The sequence below is a fragment of the Bombina bombina genome, chromosome 3, assembly GCF_027579735.1.
Source record: "Bombina bombina isolate aBomBom1 chromosome 3, aBomBom1.pri, whole genome shotgun sequence".
In the NCBI taxonomy this organism is placed as follows: Eukaryota; Metazoa; Chordata; class Amphibia; order Anura; family Bombinatoridae; genus Bombina; species Bombina bombina.
Window position 1 is genome coordinate 42,048,989 of NC_069501.1, and position 12,792 is coordinate 42,061,780.

Below are 12,792 nucleotides of genomic sequence, written 5' to 3' on the forward strand. Positions count from 1 at the left end.
AGTTAAATATGTGGTTATAAGGCAAGGAGTAAGTTAGAATGTTTAGGGATACTGTTAAGTATATTTAAGGTTTTATGATTCATTACTTTATATTTAAACATATATTAAATTCACATTCTAGTGTAAACATATGAGATTATTTGATTTTAAACAGATTACTTTATTATTCTATGTATTTAAATACATTGGGGCATATTTAAGAATGTGCGAGCAGACATGATACGAAGTAGCGTATCATGTCCGCTGCACTCCGCCCCCTGCAGATTTGCGCGGTGTCAATCAACCGAACCGTATTTGAACGGGTTGATTTCTGTCCGCCGTCTCAGAACAGGCGGACAAGTTAAGGAGCAGCGGTCTTTAGAAGGCTCGCCGGAAACAAGGGGCCTCAAGCTTCATACTGAACTTGATAAATATGCCCCATGGTCAAATTTGTTCTCCTGTGCCACTCAATATGAGCATACAGCTGGTGAACAAATGAGAAGCTGGCATACCTGTGTATGCCCTAATCACGGGCCATATCCTCAACTGGAGTAGGATGGTGTTTAAGGAGTGCAAGTATGTGGTTAACCATTTGAAGTAGTTGAAGACATAGTTATAATAAGGATATGTTTAAAAATAAAATGCCCTAAGCATTTTATTTTTATACTAGAATGTCCCTTTAATGGGCTAGATTACAACTGGAGCGCTAATTTATTGCACACCTGCAAACGAGCAAATTTGCCCGCTTTCCGGTGCGCAATAAATAACCAGCCATTACAAGTCGCTGGTTATTGCTACCGCAAACTCACAGTAGCAATTAGCGCTTATAAAATTAACCAGAGATCAGATGCCTCTAAAATACAGTGTAGTGTATTTATTAAAAAATAAAAATTGTATCATTATTATTTTTTAATAAAATAACTGCACTAGGCAGTATTTTGGGAGTAAAGTTGGCAGTTGCGGGGTGTTAGAAAAAAGTGCCTTTACATTACAGTCTATGGGAACTATGTGTTCCCAGTAAATATATATGTATATGACTATATACATATATATTTATGTGTTAATATGTGTATATAATGTACCTGTATATAAGCATATACAGGTACATATATTTTCTTCTTAAATGGAAAGAGTCCACAGCTGCATTCATTACTTTTGGGAAATAAGAACCTGGCCACCAGGAGGAGGCAAAGACACCCCAGCCAAAGGCTTAAATACTCCTCCCACTCCCCTCATCCCCTAGTCATTCTTTGCCTTTCGTCCCAGGAGGTTGGCAGAGACGTGTCAGAATTTTAAAATTTTAGTTTTTTTTCTTTTATGGAGGGTAGTAGTCTTTTGACATGGGACAGGAGTTTTAAGTAGTCCTGTCAGTCTCTCAGTGAGGACTTGGACGAAAGTTAGAGTCCGGAGAAGCAGGAAGTTTCTTTCTGCGAAACCATACCTCATGTCGAACTTCGACTCATGTCGAACTTCGCTCCTGCTGCCTGCTTTCTTCTCTCAAGTCCATGGCGGAGGCGATGCTACTATCCGTCACACTTGAAAGGCTGTCTTCCTGTTCCACGGCGTAGATTCCAATAAGATTGTTTCATATTACTTTATTCAGTGTACTGTAATGTGAACATTTCCCGTGAGGCTATCACCTTGCGGGTTTAACTTATAACTTAAGGGTCTCAGTGAGTCTCTGTTAGTATCTTGGAATCGAGGGTTATTGGACAGGGGGGTTTATAATCATGTTTGTTATGTGATTCAACCTGCTTATGTGTGATGTTTATGGGTTCGCGGTTTGGAACTTTGAGGCCTTTGGAAGTGACGCAACCTTTTGGCTGGGCGCCCTTTTTGGACTGTAGGGTTCACCTTGTGTCCGGGCGTGGTTATGCTCTGTTCCCATATCCACATTCCCGACTGTGTGGCGACTGAAATATTCTAGTCCACAGGGGTCTGGTCATAGGACGTGGTGAGTGCCCCAGCCATTGGTGGTGTCAGGTGCCATTTTTGTTTTTTTACTGTTTATAGTCCATATTCCTATATCCTCTTTATAGTTATGGGGGGGTGCTGATGCTGAGCCTGTGCGCATTTCAGATTCAGTTTCGGAGGATTCTGATACCTAGACGATTATGATATCAGATTCAGATTCTGTGTCCGGTGACGAATCCGGTTTGGCCTCGTTGACTCCTGTCAACCAGTTTTGTTCCATATGCCATATGAGAGCACCCGGTTCCTCAGACTTGGGGAATCAGGCATCTGCTGAGCCATCCGCCTCTGGGGGTCCTGTCTTCTAGGGGGCGAGTTCCCTACCGATTCTTCCTCTTACACACGTGGGTAGCCCAGTTTATGGTTCCTCCACGCTGGGTGGCGTGTTCCCCCTAGCTTGTAGCACGTTTTCGCTTTCAGATAATGTTGGCGATTGCTCGTCTGCAGAGTCCGGATGTTTCTTTTTGTCCCGGTTATTCCGCCTTGGGTTGGGCCTCCACAGTATCCTGAGGGTTCTGTTTCGGAGTATTGTGCCTTCCGTTACCGGATTGCGCGACTTCGGGTATTGCTCAGACATCTATTCAATTTATTGAATGTCCCTATAGTTCTCAGTTATGGGAATTTTCAGTCTGATGGTCCGAATGGTACGACTCGTTAGACATGTGGGGATGAGGTAATCTCCTATTGTCTTTGTTTTGGAGTTCTTTCCTAGTTTTGAAAGATAGGGCTCTGTTTGGCTGGTCCTACGGTTAGGCCTATGTCTTCTTTTGGGCGTTAACCTTCGGGTTGCCTTCTATTTTATTTGTATCCGATGTAATATCTTTTATTTTCGTTATGTTTCCTTCGGGAACCTTCTGGGATCGATACTCTTTATTACTTCTTCGGAAGTTGTTTTGGACATGTTAGTCCTATGTTAATAATGCCTGTTTTCCTTTCTTCCCGTTTGAGGGAGGATTTATGCAGCTTGCCGGTTAGGACCCTGAGTGCAGGCTGGGCCTGTTGGGTTTGTTCTGTCTTGCGACTGTTCAGGCACGTGGCGCTGTTCTGCTCGACTGGTTCGGTAGAAGCGCCAAGTGCTCGGTTTTTATTTACTTACATGTTCACCTAAGGATTCGAGAGGACCTGTGGGTCCGTGAGGAGGGAAGGATGTTTTCAGTCCTTATAGCCTTCAGTCATAGATGACCGGGAAGGGGAGTGTTCCACTGCATCACTCTATCTGACTTCTGATTCCTCAGAACCTAGAGTTTCCTCCTCCATGTGGGGGAGGGTTGGCGGGCTTAGCGCCCCATTGCCGCAGTTTGTGTGGTTTGGCCTTCAGTTTTAGCCCTTTGGATGGTCCTGTTGGGGCTTGACCCAACGGCTTGTATGGATAGCTGTCCAGCATGCAGAAGGTTTTGCAATTCAAACCTGTTGCAGCTCTTGGCACCTTATAGGTGTACGTGTTAGCTGTTTCTAGTGTATCTAGTTGCAGCTCTTACTCTTGGACGTGTCTGGTCTGACTGAGTTATGAGACCTGTGGGTCAACCTCCATTATTTTCGGGTGAGTTAGATCTCCTTTTAGGGACCTGAGTTCCGGATGTTGTTTGATCCCTGTGGGTACTTTGTTTAGCTTAGGGTTACCAGTAGCTGGGAAGGCTTGGTGCCTTCCTCTTCCTTGTGCCCTCTGCCTGTGTGAAGGTGATGGGGAGACTAGCCCTGCTAATAGGGTTTTGTGGACCTCGAGGTATCCCTTTGGTTGTCCTGAGGCTTTGGGAAGTGCCTTCATCGACTTCTAGCCTTGCTCCTTGGAGCTTGGACTTTGGCTAGGGGTTATTTCTCCCTTTGGTCGGGGCTTTCAAGCTCTTATTGATATCTCTGGATATGCATCCATTTCCTTTGTCTGGCTTTTGGGCCAGATGGGGTGGTTAGTTTCAGGGTATGGCTGCCTGAACTATTAGGTGCCCCGGACCTGGATTTTGGGCCAGTTGGGGTGGTTAGTTTCAGGTTATGGCTGCCTGAACTTATAGGTGCCCGGACCTGTTTTTCTCCCTGAGACTTCTGTTTTCTGGGGCTTCTGTCCTTTTCCCGACCAGTTTTGGGATGTTTTGGATCTCAGGACTGTTTGGGGTGTTCCTCAGTGGTGGGAACTTGGGCTATGTCCTTGTTCCATCTACCTGATCAGGTCAGGGTTGGCCTGGGTTTCAGTGTATTTATTACTCTTTACAACAGAGTAACCCATGTCATCTAGAGGTTAGCTGTGTGACTTGTGCCTCAAGGGTTGTGGGTTTATACACAGCTGCTGCTGTTGGATTTCCAATCTCTGGTGCGCCTTAGGGTTGCATTCCCCTGGTCAGTTTGCCAGTGTACCCATGGATTCTCTGCTCTGCAGGCAAATCGGTTGGTCGTGCCTCTGTTTGGCGAGCTACTTGTAGGGGGGTCCTTTTCTAAGACATTTGTGTTGGGGATTTGTCTTCCCAATTAGCCAGTGGCTTCGGGTCTTGAGGACAGTTGTTGCCCTTCCAGCCTCTTCTCTTTTTCTTTAGGGGATATTCTCCTTCCTATTAGATGGAGTCCTTTCTTGGGGCTTCTCCTGGTCGGGAGGTGGGGGGGGGATTTGGTTCCACCTGGGGTCTTACTGGCTCCAAGTCAGAGTGTGGGGCCTTGTTTTGATAGATCCTTAGGTCTATGGCCTTGTCTGTTTTCAGAGTCAGGTTGTACTTGTACTCTGGGGGGATGGCTGTACCATCTTGCGCTCGTTCCTGTACCAATTTCGGGATTCTTTTTGTTCCCCTGTATTGGATCCCTGTGGCTGGCTTGATCCAGCTGAGTGGGGGTCTGCAGGTCAGGATGTCAGAGCGGTCTAAGGGTTACAGTCTCCTCTGGATGGGGAGCTGTGTCTATCCTGATAGCTCAGTCTCCTAGTAGATAGTTTTTCGTTTCTCCTTGTTCCTTTGTCAGGAGAGGGTTTACTCTTCCTTCGGGTTCTGAGGGTATACTCTCCTTCTCGGGGGCCTCGATGGAGGCTTTGTGTTTCGCTTTTTAGGGACCTGTGAGTAGGTCCGGCGGCTTAGGTTTCCTGGAGTGGGTCCTCTGTCAGGGGTCTGTTTTGTGCGGTCTGTCTTCTTGATGACTGCTTCTTTTCCTGGCAAGCTCCCTCTGTGTCGTCCTATTATGGACTCTGTGTTCTTAAACTTGGGGTTTTTGCCTTGGTCTGTTACACGCTTTTCACGGTCGAATACTTTGTTATTCTATGGGCAGGCACTGAGAGAACTTTGACTCTTTGGTTGCATCCATGCTTGCAGGATGATGGGGAGACATATTTTCTGTCTCTGTGCCCGGTATTATCCTGGGTTTCACTTGGTATAGGCGTGGCCTCCTTCCCTGTTTGGGTCCTTTTGGGTCGCTGTGAGCTGGGCCCACTCTTGGAGGTGTTCTTTTTTGTATTAAGGGACCTTTCGGTTTCCTCTGTCCTCCTTTGCCTCGTCCCCTTGAGGATTTCGGCTAATTTCCCCTTCATTTGTGAGGGGTGATTGGTGGGGGACCGTCTGTTGGGCATCAGTGTGGAATGTTGGCTCAGTCGGTCTCTAGTTTGGCTCTGGACTAGCTGTGAGTAAGTGTCATTGGGATTTTTCCTTTAAGACTTTTCTTCTCGGCTTCACATGAAGCAGGATTTTTTGTTGGGTAGAGGTTCAGGCCTGGTGCCCTCAGTAGGGGCCGCCTATTACATTCTCCCGTCTCAGCATTCAGTGTCCTCTATAGCTTGGGTATTGTCTTCCCAAACGTAATGAATGCAGCTGTGGACTCTTTCCATTTAAGAAGAAAAACATAAATTATGCTTACCTGATAATTTCCTTTTCTTCTGATGGAAAGAGTCCACAGCTCCCGACCCGTAATTTTATGTGGGACGTCCTTATGTTCTTCTGGCACCTTTTCACCCTGATATTTCTTCTACTGTTCCTTGTACCTCGGCAGAATGACTGGGGGATGAGGGGAGTTGGAGGAGTATGTAAGCCTTTGGCTGGGGTGTCTTTACCTCCTTATTTCCCAAAAGTAACGAATGCAGCTGTGGACTCTTTCCATCAGAAGAAAAGGAAATTATCAGGTAAGCATAATTTATGTTTTTCTTCTTAAATGGAAAGAGTCCACCGCTGCATTCATTACTTTTGGGAAGACAAGGCAGATGTTATTTAAATTTGCTTCCATCACTGCGCTACTTACCCCTTTTGCTGCGTTTAGGTTCTGTGTCGTATCTGAAGCTATGATTGGAGCCTATGGAAGCCCGCTCTTGTGAGCTCAATGCTTCCCAGAAATGCAAATTGCTGTCAACTTGTAATACTAGCACACATCAATGTAGTCTCCAACCGCTATGATCGGCGTTCCCTAGCCATTATGGTATCCTTGATCTCATGTGATTTTATCAAACAACAAATCCGAATGCAGATCCTCCATTATTTGAAAAAAGTGCTGTAGTACCAAGTTGTAATAGTGCTGTTATTCTTCCACTCGGATTTACCGAGTAATGGGCTAAAAAGAACTCCCATTCTCCCATTCTTTATTAACCTCTTAGGCTCTTTTTCGCTCTGTAGGTTGGTCGATATCAGCTGTGCAAATAGTGCAAATAATAACATAGAAACATAGATATTGATGGCAGATGAGAGCCATAGGCCCAGTAAGTCTGCCCGATATTACCTAACGGTATAAACGTATCTAGTTCATAGGATAGCCTTATGCTTGTCCCAAGCATTTTTAAAGTCCCCCACAGTGTTTGTCATTACTACCTCTTGAGGAAGTTTATTCCATAAATCAATCACTCTTTCTGTAAAGAAGCTTCCTCAAATTACACCTGAATCTACTACCCTTCAGCTTGAGATCATGACCTCTTGTTCTTGAATTTTCCATTTTATGTAAAATACCCACAGCCTCAGTTTTACTAAGTCCTTTAACGTACTTGAAAGTTGCTATCATATCACCTTTTCCCCTTCTCTCCTCTAAGCTATATCAACATCCATCACTTTTACGCGTCTCTATACGATGCCTTTATCAAGATGACAGGATGTAAGTGTTACGGTTGCCTCTAGGCTGGCTGGAAGTTGGACCGTAGAAAAGGATGCTCCTAGCGCTCCCCAAAGGAGCAGCAGCACCGTAGTCACTCTAACTGCTGCGTAGCCACCATAAGTAAAGCAGACTCTATGAACCACCGCTGCTGGGCTGGTATCTCGCCGTCTGCTCTGCGCCCTGGACCTACGACCAGGCTCCAGTAGGTGAACCTCTTCCTTCTGTAGCAATCCCCGTAGCTAAAGGAGTATGAAAAGCATAGCAATCCCTGTAGTGATTATAGCTGAAGCTGTCCCCTACAAACATGAGTCAAAGCTGCAAGTTAGAGGGACAGAAATAGGTCTTATGTGCTGGAGCACACAGCCTGCTTTTTATTGAGGTTACATGCAAACAGGACACTCTCAGGGGGAGGCATAAAATCCCCCATCACACATTTGATATTAGATAGAGAGACACTCCCTTTGACAGGCCACGACATTACTTCAGCAGATAACATTTTACACACAATAAAACAATGCAGTCCACCTTATCACTACTAGAAGTCTGATTAGACAATGGGAATGTTTTATCACTAAACTTAATTAGAGCTGATCCCAGCAAACTTGTATTTAGAATGCTTCTTGAAGCTGAACAAAGTTATCTCTGTAGTTCTGACTGAAGGGTCTGTCACATAGCACTTAATGGCACACAATGAAACTGAACCAAGTGGGAGAAAGCCAGGGACAAGTCATTTCACAGGTCTGGGGACATAGTCTTAAAGGGGCATTGTTCACCAAAGTCACAATATGTCCCCAGACGGTTCTTAAAGGGCCACACACACCCAACAAAAGTCAATATGTCCTCAGGGGCACAATCTTCCAGGGGCCATAGTCATGTGGAAGGAGGCTGGCAAATAGGCTTCTCCAAAATCCAGGGAAGCAGGGCAATTTTCCATTTAAAGGGCCAGTTACAAACAGCAGTTTGTAACATATCTCCCCTTTTGGAGGGAGACTAACCAGGCACCTGACCTTCTGCCGGTCAGTGCCTAAGTTAGTCTCGCAACCCACCCACAAATAATCGTTAGCAGCAAAGTAGCCCCCCCACAATACGTAGTACTGGCCTGTAAGTTCCAGGTTGTAGGATGAAAGTGTAGCATCCTCGGCCTTCCTGGCGCAGCTGGGCAAATAGCTGATGGTACTTGGGGGTCAGAGGCCAGCGGCACTCTGCCCTGGTGCCAGCGCTTCTGCTGGGGTGAGGGGTTTGCAGGCCAGTCCTGTAACAAGGACAAGGTCTGTAGGGCAGAGGCCAGCAGCGCTCTGTCCTGATGCCAGCCCTTCTGCTGGGGGAATTGGGGCATAGTCCTGCCCGGTGGCAAAGGGAACGTGGGGGTCAGTGGGGGTTAACATTTCCACTGTTAACCCTGGGCCCAAGTTAGGAGTTAGCTGGGGAGGGGGAGATTGGCTTACCTCCTCCTCCTGATACTCCGGCGGCCGTTGGGAAGGGAGGTCGATGCTCTCCGCTTCCTGTGGAACATGCTGCAGCTGGGGAGAGAGACCGGTTGTCTCCTCTCCCTGGAAGGCACACTCCGGCTGGGGAGGGAGGTCGATGCTCTCCCCTCCCTGTAGCTGGGTCTGTCGCTGGGGATCTGGGCCGCCTGCCCAGCATCCCTGTTGGGCCGGTAGAGAGACTGCGGTCCCATCTCCACCTGCCTGCTGGGGGTCCTCCCAGGACCAGTCTATGAGGCCTGCTGCCTCTGGTATCTCTGGTTGGGGTTGGGGAAGGAGACCGGTTGTCTCTTCCCTCTGCACAGTATACTGCCGCTGGGGAGGGAGGTCGCTGCTCTCCTCTCCCTGTGGAACATGCTGCGGCTGGGGAGAGAGACTAGGTGTCCATACCCTCAAACTCCACAGTTGGCGCTCAAAGGCTCGTGCCGCTTCGTTCTCAGTAGCCAATTCCCGGATGAGGCGACTGACTACCTCCTGTGCAGGGTCTGCACCATATCGGACTAGCCGCCTCTTTACCTCTGGAACGAAATCAGCGCCCTCATAGCGACGGATCAGGTTGAGGTGCTCTTCACAGGGTTCTGACCAGTGTCTTGTCAGCTCCATGCTGCTGTAGGCAGGGACGCTGCGCAGTGGCTAGCGTTGCCCTCAATTACTCTCCTACGATACCAGTGCTGTTGTGGTGCTGCTCCTTGCGCTAGGACGCGATCCCACCGCTGCCGCCAAATGTTACGGTTGCCTCCAGGCTGGCTGGAAGTTGGACCGTAGAAAAAGATGCTCCTAGCGCTCCCCAAAGGAGCAGCAGCACCGTAGTCACTCTAACTGCTGCGTAGCCACCATAAGTAAAGCAGACTCTATGAACCACCGCTGCTGGGCTGGTATCTCGCCGTCTGCTCTGCGCCCTGGACCTACGACCAGGCTCCAGTAGGTGAACCTCTTCCTTCTGTAGCAATCCCCGTAGCTAAAGGAGTATGAAAAGCATAGCAATCCCTGTAGTGATTATAGCTGAAGCTGTCCCCTACAAACATGAGTCAAAGCTGCAAGTTAGAGGGACAGAAATAGGTCTGATGTGCTGGAGCACACAGCCTGCTTTTTATTGAGGTTACATGCAAACAGGACACTCTCAGGGGGAGGCATAAAATCCCCCATCACACATTTGATATTAGATAGAGAGACACTCCCTTTGACAGGCCACGACATTACTTCAGCAGATAACATTTTACACACAATAAAACAATGCAGTCCACCTTATCACTACTAGAAGTCTGATTAGACAATGGGAATGTTTTATCACTAAACTTAATTAGAGCTGATCCCAGCAAACTTGTATTTAGAATGCTTCTTGAAGCTGAACAAAGTTATCTCTGTAGTTCTGACTGAAGGGTCTGTCACATAGCACTTAATGGCACACAATGAAACTGAACCAAGTGGGAGAAAGCCAGGGACAAGTCATTTCACAGGTCTGGGGACATAGTCTTAAAGGGGCATTGTTCACCAAAGTCACAATATGTCCCCAGACGGTTCTTAAAGGGCCACACACACCCAACAAAAGTCAATATGTCCTCAGGGGCACAATCTTCCAGGGGCCATAGTCATGTGGAAGGAGGCTGGCAAATAGGCTTCTCCAAAATCCAGGGAAGCAGGGCAATTTTCCATTTAAAGGGCCAGTTACAAACAGCAGTTTGTAACAGTAAGCAGTTGCCGCTCTTTTATACCCTATGTCTTAAAGGCGGAGGGTTTCAAAAAGTTTCTGATTAAAGGCAAATTTTCACTTCAATCTCCTTATAGGCTCAGCCATAATTAAAGTATCATCATACAGTTCTCTTAGCTTTCGTAGGTTTCCGCTTTTTATACACCAGTCCTATTATTAAAGAACATCTTAACAAACATCTTTATAGGTTAACTTTCACACTAATTAAAGATTTTAGCTCACATTCACAAAATATATTTAAAGATAGCGTATATTCTATATGAGCTTGTTAAAACTGATAAGTTAAAGTTCTGATTATGTATTCTAATGTATATAAGAGATTGCATGTATACTGACTATGTATCAGTATTTTCTATGCGAAATAACATTCTAAAAAGAAGTTTTTTCAAAACTTTTTAATAAACATTTTTAAAAGCATTTTAAAAAACAACAATTTTTTGTTCCAGCTTAGCTAGTTTTAAGGTCTATAAAAAAAAAATTTTTAAAAGTCAATAAATAAAATCTTAAAAATCTTAAATTTAAAAAAAAAAACTAAAATCAAACACAAATAATCCAGTTAAATAAATGGATTTAAGTCCAGCTCCGCGTTTAGACCATTTGGTGTTAGTGTTGAAATTAAAGAATAATTCTTCCTCAGTTAAAAGTAAGCTCTTGGTTATGTTTCTTCCCCTTTGCAGTACTATCTTTTTTAGGCCCCAGTATTTTAAACCTTCTGTTTTTTTATTGTTTTGATAAAAAATGGTTTTCAAAGCCCCATTCTATGTTTAATAGATGTTGCCTAATCCTATCTCTTAGGGGTTGGATCGTTTGTCCCAAGTATTGTTTTTTACACAAGCACTTTATTAAATATACTATATTACTATCTGTACATCTTATAATGTCTCTTATATTAAATTCGTTATTGGAGTTACTGGATTTAATAATTTTACTCTTGGTACTAAATTTGCAGGCTTTACACTCATGGCAAGGAAAGAAACCCTCCAATTTATTTCCTTATAAGTCAACATCCACTTTGTTACCCCTTTTATTATGAAATTCACTGGGGGATAAGATGTTTTTCAATGTTTTTGCTCTCCTGTAGATAATTTTTGGTTTGTCATTTATCAAATCACTGTGGTGTGCGTCTTTTTTAACCAAATGCCAGTGATTGTTCAATATTTTTTTAACTATCTTATAGTCAGAGCTATAGTTTGTAATAAAGGCAGTATCTTTTATAGTTGTTTCATGTGTTGTGTTCAATTATTCATAAGACACTAAATAACCCACCAGGAAGATCCATAGTTTCAGGCATACACTCCCTCACATCGAACTTGTTGGAATACGTAGATAACTTTTTACAGAAATATGTAGTGAAATTACCTTTCCACATTAAAGATTCAACACACTTTTTAAACCTCTTGGAAGACATCACGTGGCAAGAGGAATTTATACTTGTAACATGTGATGTGAACTTGCTGTATACAAATATCATCCATAAATTGGGTTTAGAAGCAGTAAAATTATATATACATAGGGACGACGAAATTCCAACAGTCCAAGCTGACTTTCTATTACAATGTATAGATTTTATTTTAAATAATAATTATTTCTTCTGTTAAGTGTGATCAGTCCACGGGTCATCATTACTTCTGGGATATTAACTCCTCCCCAACAGGAAGTGCAAGAGGATTCACCCAGCAGAGCTGCATATAGCTCCTCCCCTCTACGTCACTCCCAGTCATTCTCTTGCACCCAACGACTAGATAGGAGGTGTGAGAGGGCTATGGTGATTATACTTAGTTTTATATCTTCAATCAAAAGTTTGTTATTTTAAAATAGCACCGGAGTGTGTTATTACCTCTCTGGCAGAGTTTGAAGAAGAATCTACCAGAGTTTTTGCTATGATTTTAGCCGGAGTAGTTAAGATCATATTGCTGTTTCTCGGCCATCTGAGGAGAGGTAAACTTCAGATCAGGGGACAGCGGGCAGATGAATCTGCATAGAGGTATGTAGCAGCTTTTATTTTCTGACAATGGAATTGATGAGAAAATTCTGCCATACCGATATAATGTCATGTATGTATACTTTACACTTCAGTATTCTGGAGAATGGTACTTCACTAGAATTACACTGTAAGAAGTACATAAAGCTGTTTAATAACTAGAAATTATGTTTAACGTTTTTGCTGGAATGTAAAATCGTTTTCATTTGATGAGGTACTGAGTGAATAAATGTTTGGGCACCATTTTTCCACTTGGCAGTTGCTTAATCTTTTTCTGACAGTTTCTGTTCTCTCTCACTGCTGTGTGTGAGGGGGAAGGGCCGCTTTTTGGCGCCTTTTTCTATGCATCAGTTATTTCAGTCAGCAGCTCATTGTATTTCCTGCATGATCCGGTTCATCTCTACAGAACTCAGGGGTCTTCAAACTTATTTTGAGGGAGGTAATTTCTCTCAGCAGAGCTGTGAGAATTATAGTTGACTGTGATAAAAAACGTTTATTCTGTAATTGTTTCCTGCTTTCAGAATTTGTTATCTTTGCTATTGGGATTAAACCTTTGCTAAAGTTGTGTTGTTTACAAGGATTGAGGCTATAACTGTTTCAATTTATTAATTTTCAACTGTCATAGATTTTCTGTG

At 44.3% G+C, this 12,792-nt stretch overlaps 1 protein-coding gene across 1 annotated transcript in view; it reads left to right on the forward strand.

The window, feature by feature from the left end:
* The window catches only part of STXBP5L (syntaxin binding protein 5L), a 1,275,950-nt gene that overhangs the window by 1,084,906 nt on the left and 178,252 nt on the right, over positions 1 to 12,792 (forward strand). The window lies entirely within an intron of this gene.